The following is a 7,934-nucleotide window of genomic DNA, read 5'->3' as shown; positions in this document are numbered from 1 at the left end:
TCCAAGCATTGTCCCCAGCAGTGTGTAGTTCCGCTAAAGGCCCAGACAGATCAGACCGACATCAAAGAACGAATGGGGATGAAAGCCAACTGTTGTGTCACCTCACGTCACCTGTGTCAGCCAAAAAGTTGCACTTGAACACACCACAAAGGCTACAGCCAACAACCAACTAGCATGTATGTTTTGCGCCTGCGTAAGACAAATAACTCTCAGTACCAGCAGGTAGCAGTAAAGAACATCTTTCCTAATTCATTCCCTGCGGAGCATCTCTAGACTTTATACCTGATGACATCACAAATTTGAGTTGTTGCACTCTAGTTTTGGGTTTCGTAAAAGGTTGTTCATGGTAACTTATGTTTTTGGACTGTCTTAAGCCCAGTTCAGGCCAAGAATTCACCACAAGACGAATTGAAACATGCAACTACTTGCAAAGCATCATTCTGATTGTGATTTGTGATATTGGGCTTTATAAATAAAATTGATTGATTGATTGATTCTGCAACGTTCTAAAAACCTGCAGGTTCATATTAATGCAACTAGATGAGATGGTGTATCATCTCTATGCAACAACTCTCTGTGCGTCCATTCTGATTTCCAGCTTTTCAGAATTATTTTGTGGCTGACTATAATTTGTGGCTTCTTAAAATATGAATGAGGATAGCGATAGTGAGAGACTACAGTTGCATTTGCAGTACTGATGAAACAATGAAAAACATAAACAAAACAAGCATCAGATGGACTGTATTCATAATTAATACACATACAGCCAGCAGACACAGTGACCCGCCGTCTGACACCAGCACACCGTGAGGACGGAAACAGAGGGCTTGGCGGGGACGGCGCACCTGCTGCAGCAAGCAAACACACCATCTGTGGCCATTTTGACTTGACCAGCGGACTTCACTACAAGCTGATTGGCTGTTGAAACAGGTGATGTGCTTTATGTTCTAACCAGCCACCGGCGATTTGACAAGCTGAGTTGCAGGTGACATCATCAGCCGGCTTGAGTCGAGCTCAGACTGGCCAGTTCACACCGCTGCAACTTTTCTCTGCAACATTCGAAAACGGTTTCATCTTGTCACAAATCTTTGGTCAGAACTATAGGAATAACGAGTATGAATTTTGAAAATGGGTGCAGTTCCACATGACTATACACGATAAAATCAGATACAATATAAACAGGGCACTGACGGATGTACGGTGTGTCATGGCTGTTTTTACAAGAGTGTTAAGATTCCGTCGTCGGGAGTGGTGACATTCTAAATTAAATCACAGTTTAGATAGGAAAATAGAAAAACTATGAGGAAAATGTAGACAGGGCTGTGTCAATATCAGGAATTTGTAGAGTGAATGCGATTTTATCCATTTAGTTCTTTACTGACATGTTGTATTACTGTCTGTCCTTGTACTTCCCGCCTACACAAAATGTTTCTTCAGCAGACTCCCCGTGGTGAGTGCTTAATCAAGATGACAAGCAGCTTACAAAATCAGATCCTAATTGGATGCAGCAATGATAAGACATTCACTAAATGTGTGCTCTTTTGTATTTCCTTAAAATTCTCTCCCTGAACAAGAGTTTTTTCTTGGAAGTTGTGTCGAACTGATTATAAAAGAAGAACTACTGCATTAATTTACTTGAAACGTCCTCTTTTCTGTTTCAACCCTATACTGTAACACCTCCACCAGTTTCCTGTCTTCTGTTGATTCGTCTGTCACCTCCTTGGTGCTGCTACACTTGTACTCCGAGGCACCTACACATACAGAACCAACACTTGCAGACGTGCTAATGACCTCTGTTCGGCAAGGGGAAAGGCTGAACTGTCTATCTCTGCAGCATCACGAACACTTCAACACTTCCTCTGCATAGAAATCCACATTGCTCATGATGCTGCTGCTAAAAGACTACAATCACTCCACAATCAATACACTACAATGTTGGTATTTCTGGATAGCTGCAGCCCACATACTCCCAATAGACATCTGTTCACATAATTTTTAAAAGTATAAGCCACAAGAGAAGAAATAAAAAGAAATGAAAGCGAAATGGTGATTTTATTTATTTATTTTTTTACCAAGGGAGTCTTGCAATTTTTGATGGATTTCTCCTAAACTGGAGCGGCAAATTGGCAGAGTAGATATTTCACTCTGTTATACTTGTGATGTAGCGCCTCCTTTTTAAGGGAGACAATAAAGGTGTGGTCTCGAGAGGTGATATTTTTTCCCCCCCACAGAAAAAGACAGAGGGCAGAGAAAAGCGTAATAAATAGTGTGTGAACCGAGGTGCAGTTTGAAAGGCATGAAAAGCAGAGAAATAAAACCCGTAAACAAGGCTTGGGGTAGGCTCTGCACCTGGATCAGAACTCTATTGCAGATTGAAAATGTTTTATGATGTGTAGATAGAGCTCAAAGCATAAATACAGGTGTTATTGCATTCAAGGAGCTTTAGGATCAGTTTTATTCAATTTACAGCTAGGCAGCTATGTTACTGTAGGTACCCTAGGAGTCTGTATTCAATCATCCTTTAGCATTATTGATGCATCTTTTATTTGCAGCAGAGGAAATTGGACATGGGGCTTCTAACAAAGGGCAGACAATGTGAAGATGGAGCAGAATGAAAAGTAATTCTGCTCTCCAAACTGATTGCAGTAAACTGACACATCAGGGCTGCTGTGAAACAATGGTGGGAAGTAAGCTTTCTCTTTCAAGGCTGTAGAGGAGGCTGCTGTTGAATTCAAATCATGCATAATACACACGGTAGGACAAAGGGATTAAACGTGTTTGTGTTTTTCACTCATGTCCACGTACGCCACAGGAGCCTGAAATCCTGTCTTTCTTCGATTTCATTGTCTCTCCAAAACAGGCTAACATCCATTAGTGCTGGCAGGCAGGGGATTGAGATGAATGTGTTCCAATTTTAACCACCCCTCTGAGTGCCCTGCAGGGTCTCGCAGTATACAGGAGGACTGTGAAGTGAGAGCTGGAGCTGTCCCAAGGTAGCTCGGCCTGTTTCAGAGTGGCCTTGCGATCTCTACCTGTGGGTGGAATACCAAACGTGCATCTATGAATGTGCTCGAACGATGTCACATAAATATTTGCACAGACAACTCTCTACCTCTTTCACATTCACAGGTCAGTCTCTGAAAATGTATGTAGTCACTTCAAACGTGGCCACTCCATCTCCATTACCATAGGCCTGCATGGCAGATAATGGCCAAAAAGATGGCAACAGTTTGCATGCAAACACACTCACTGAGAGCCCGTACCTGATAACTCAGAGGAAAAGAAATAACCAGCTTATTTCTGAGAGGAAGAATCTGTTTATTCACACTGCGCTTGAGTCATAGTTGCTCCGCATCCTTTCCTCACGAAAGCTTTGTGTATGACTGAGTGGAGTAATGAGCGCATACAATAAAACTTTCTTCTCTGCCTCATATTTAAAGATGCACTTCACCGCTGGAAAGATGGTCTTTCATAAAACTAGGCTGTTTACACAGTAGAAAGACACAGCTGCTTTTGAAATGTGTGCTATATGACCAGAGACAACAGAGGAAAAGGGTTGTGGCATTCGCTACAGCTCACGAGGTAGAAAACCTACAACTACCAGAATGCACTCACCACACTGGACCAATAAACCTTCAAGGTGGTGGGTAATGTGATTTTATCTGTCTCCAACTGGTAACAAACAATGTCAAATTACAGATAGCAGTAAGTCAAAATACGTTTCTGAAAACATTTAAGGCAAGAAACAAGCACTGCCTAGTTTTAACATGTGATCTCAGCTTCATCGGCCTCCATTTACACAATGCAGGACGCAGTATGACGCCCACTTCCTGTTACAAACTCATGTATTACAGCCAAACTGTGCACTGAAATATATTTCTGAAGACATTTTAGGTGAGAAATGAGCAATCCAATAACAACATCTTGTTTTGTATTTGATCAGCACTGCCTCGTTTGACTGTTTCACTTGAGTTTTCATGGAAAGGCACTCTGTATTTTTGAAAAGTGTTACTCGACAGAAATCACAGCACCGTACAATGTTTTCACTTCATGCTTAGGTGAAAGGTTGGAGTCATCTCCATGGTAACCACACACCCAGTCCGAGTCTATTTCTGTCACGTTTATTGAAGCGTAATCTGCCACAAACAGCTGTTTAAAATCACACAGATATCCTGCTGTATATGTGTGTTTAACTTACTAACTGTGTATTTATTGATTGGTCAGCTCCCTGTCTGTCCGTGAGCTGCAGATTCCCCTCGCTCGCCACGGTGGGCCGGAATATAAAATCAGTGAATTAACAAATATAAACACTGTTGATTTCCCCCCCGTGGAGCTGACAGGAAAACAATTTTGCTTCGGTAAATATCTGCTGTCAGTCAGCCTGGCGACGCCGGTTTGACTGGCTGCCTTGTCTCGGCTGCGCAGAAGCTGCTGCTGACAGACGGCTGCTTCTGTGGACAGAGATGCTGAGTGCAGGTAGGAGTCCGTGTGGATTTCAAACTACTGTCTCCATCGCAACAAAAGTAACACCACCAATCACACTGTGTGACAAAATATGATGTCCGCAACATAACAAAATTCTCCCACTGTGTGACATAAGAAAAAAGTGTCACCCAACACTTTTTTCTGTCGAAATGTCTGTCAAGCAACACTCTGAGCGCCCTACTGTAAATTAGGCTTTAGAGAGAGAAAGAGACAGAGGTGCAGGTCCATTTTGGTCTGCTTTTGTCTGTGGTGGCAGTACAATCTGTAATTTCAGCAGCAGCCCAAGAGCCAGTGAAAATCTGCTGGGATACATCAGCTGAGAGATGATCAGAGAGATCTGGGCGCCCGTATGATGGAGGTACACTTACTACAGTTCATTTACACATACTACCCTCATTGTTATGATACAAAGCTGGTTGAAAATTGGCAAAGTATCCCTTTAATATCTACTTTAAGTCTTTCCGTGGTCCCTTTGGGTTGATGCGTAACGCCCTGGCGAAGCCTCTCATTGCCGTAGCAAATCAGAATGCTCATTTAACCCTGTGCCTGCCTCACCGCACTGGGGGCCACAACTTGGCGAACACGGTTTGACTTTAACCATGATATATGTGCCGCCATTAAGATAATGATAATAAAATGGCCGTCTGATTAAACGAGCATCCAGTCATGTTAATTGTTCTTATGATGAAAGGTCAGGCTCAGCATGTGTCTGAGCCCGGGCGCCACCAGCAGTGGTATTTAATGAGACTTTCTCAATTAAATTATCCACAGGGAAACAAAGACCAAGGCCAGGGCTTTTTGCTCCCAACTGACATTTATAGAACATGCTGGGTCCTAAAGGCACTTTAGCAATAGAAGGCAGTTATTCGCCCCATCAAGTGTTATGGAGCATGGATCGCTCTCCACCTTCTTCTTCAAAAAAACATAATCACAAACACTTCAAGCACATAAATAATAATTTTAAGTGTGCGTGGTTAAGGTGTTGCACAAACATGCACCGACACTCCTCTTTCTCCCTACATGCTGGATTTGGCCTTCCTTTTTCGACGTGCTGATGTGCCCCCCCCTCCACCCTCCTTTGAGGATTAGAAACGATCAAAGCTATACTCATTCCACGCTCACATTTCCTCCCTCCGAACAGCAGGTGGGAAAACCCCATCGGCCCACACATGCACACACACACACACACACACACACCTCTGTATCAGCCAGCAGGGTAAGCTTCAGGCATGCTCCAGAGGGCAGGGAGATACGCGACCAAATACTGCTTAGAAACATTCTATTACCTTTGCATTCATTCTCATGACGTTTGGCTGTGTTTCGAGGCCATGTCCCGTATGTGTCTGTGAACTCATTTATAGGTGAATCACGTTGCTTCACAACATTTCCTCCCTGTTTTGAATTTCAATGGCTCCCCTCCATGTCGTCAAGTCAGAGACATGTTTTGACTCCGAAACATGTTACCTTCACACTTCAAAGATGTCCTATATTTCGACTGTGTTTCACGTTTCTGCTGCCATTATTCAGACGCTTCTAATGATGCCTTCTTTCTGTCTGGCGTGTGTCTGCGAGTGTGTGCAGACGGGTAACCCCCTGTGTCACTGTGTGTCACAGCCCCATAACTCCTCAGCGGTGACTCTAACGAGAGTTCGCCCAAGGCAAGGCAACATAACAAAGTCATTTATTAGCTTGTGTGTGTCTGTCAATGTGTTGGCTGTGTGTGTGTATTTTCGTCTATGTGCGTGCCAATAAAGGAATCAGAGCTGTGTGGCGAGAAAAAGGGACTGATATTTGAATATGAACATTTCCCATGGTGCTTTGGGGTTGGGGCTCAGCAGCAGTGGGCATTGAGCTGGTAATTCTTCACCCTGTGATCAAAGGCCCACTTCTCAGCAAGCTCCCCTACCACCCTCTTGCCGTTCCCCTTATTTTCCCTTCCCTCCTCTTTCCTCACTGCTCCAATCAGAGCCCAGAGCAACCAGGCGTAAGATATAACCCCGTGGTGGTGTTGCTTATTATCCCTGAGTCTAGCAAATCCTACTGGTCCCGCCCGACTAGCAACCCCTCGCTGTGATGACTCTTACCCGTTCAAACCCAGCTTCCTCCTCTTATGGTCAATCTCCATGCTCTAGCTGCACCTAGACTTAAACAATCTCTTCCAGTTGAGAAACCTTTAGGCAGTGCTGCTACCTCTCGCCTCCCCTGTGTTTAGTCTCTTGAACACTTTTGAACTCTACACATGATCCACTCTATCACGCCCTTGACGAAACCTCTCTTAACACCCATAACTTTCAGTTTAGTTAAGATATTTCATGCTCCCTTTCCTCCTAACCCCCTTTTTCACACACCCATCTATATTCATGCACTTGACTGCTGAATCTTATGTATGAACCAATTCTTTCTTCCCTGTTTGCTCCAACTTTCTTTTGTTCTCAATAGCTGTCCGCTGCTCCTTCTATTCTAATTCACACTTCAATAGCTCAAATGTGTCACTCACTCGCCGGCACTATGCATATTTGTTCATCTCGGCCTCTTGTAGACATACAGCGCTGTTGTAATATTGTCAAGGTTAGTCTCAATGTTACCCTCCCTCAAATCTGGGTCCTTTCATCTAACACAAATATAGCCTGGAGCGCCAAGCAGTCTGATGAAAAATGCAGAATAGGGCCAGGGCATGGCAGGGAGGCACTGAATGAGTGGCCCACTTTGGCCCATGAAAAAAACACCTGCGACAGTTGGTGGTCCACTAAACTAAGGCAGCCTGCGGGTGTGACTAGTGGGCCAAGCCAAAATGATTGCTATAAAACAGGCCAAGCCTGCTGGGAGCGCTAGTGCCTCTTTTCATCCTGGCCTCACTCCATCACATGACCTTCTGGCCCCGATGCTCTCTTCTGTCCTTCTGTTTTCCTCCTCTCTCTCATCTCATTCACTCTCTTCATTATTCCCACTGCTCCTGTTCTTCAATATTTTATGAGATTTTGTCTGTAAAGTTGGTCACGTGTGCCCAGACTTATGCACAATAGAGGACTGAAGCTAAATTGAATGGCTTCAGTTCTTTAATTCTCTTTAATCCCAGCCTCTTTTTACTGTAATGTTGCCTTTGATAACCAGAGTTACTGACTTTAATATGAACATCCTTTTTGCAAGCTGACACTAGCAACACCTGGCAGAGGCTGAAAAGGGAATATGGAATTGAAGAGGTGAACATTATGCAGCAAAGGAGCAAGCAATGATTCTAAAAGGGATGAATTGTATGGATGGAATTTATGAGAATAATTATCTTTTTGTCAACTTCCGATACTTTGTACACCCAATCGATGTCCTCCCACACGTCATGCTACTCGAGCCTTTGTTTCTGATAGAAAAATATCCTTATTCATATGACCGCAAGAGGTCACTTGTTAAAATTATAAACAGAAGCAGCATTGAACAAACCACCAATGCTGTTA

The sequence above is a fragment of the Epinephelus moara genome, chromosome 20, assembly GCF_006386435.1.
Source record: "Epinephelus moara isolate mb chromosome 20, YSFRI_EMoa_1.0, whole genome shotgun sequence".
In the NCBI taxonomy this organism is placed as follows: Eukaryota; Metazoa; Chordata; class Actinopteri; order Perciformes; family Serranidae; genus Epinephelus; species Epinephelus moara.
The sequence above is the reverse complement of the archived record's forward strand: the minus strand, read 5'-3'. Positions refer to the sequence as shown.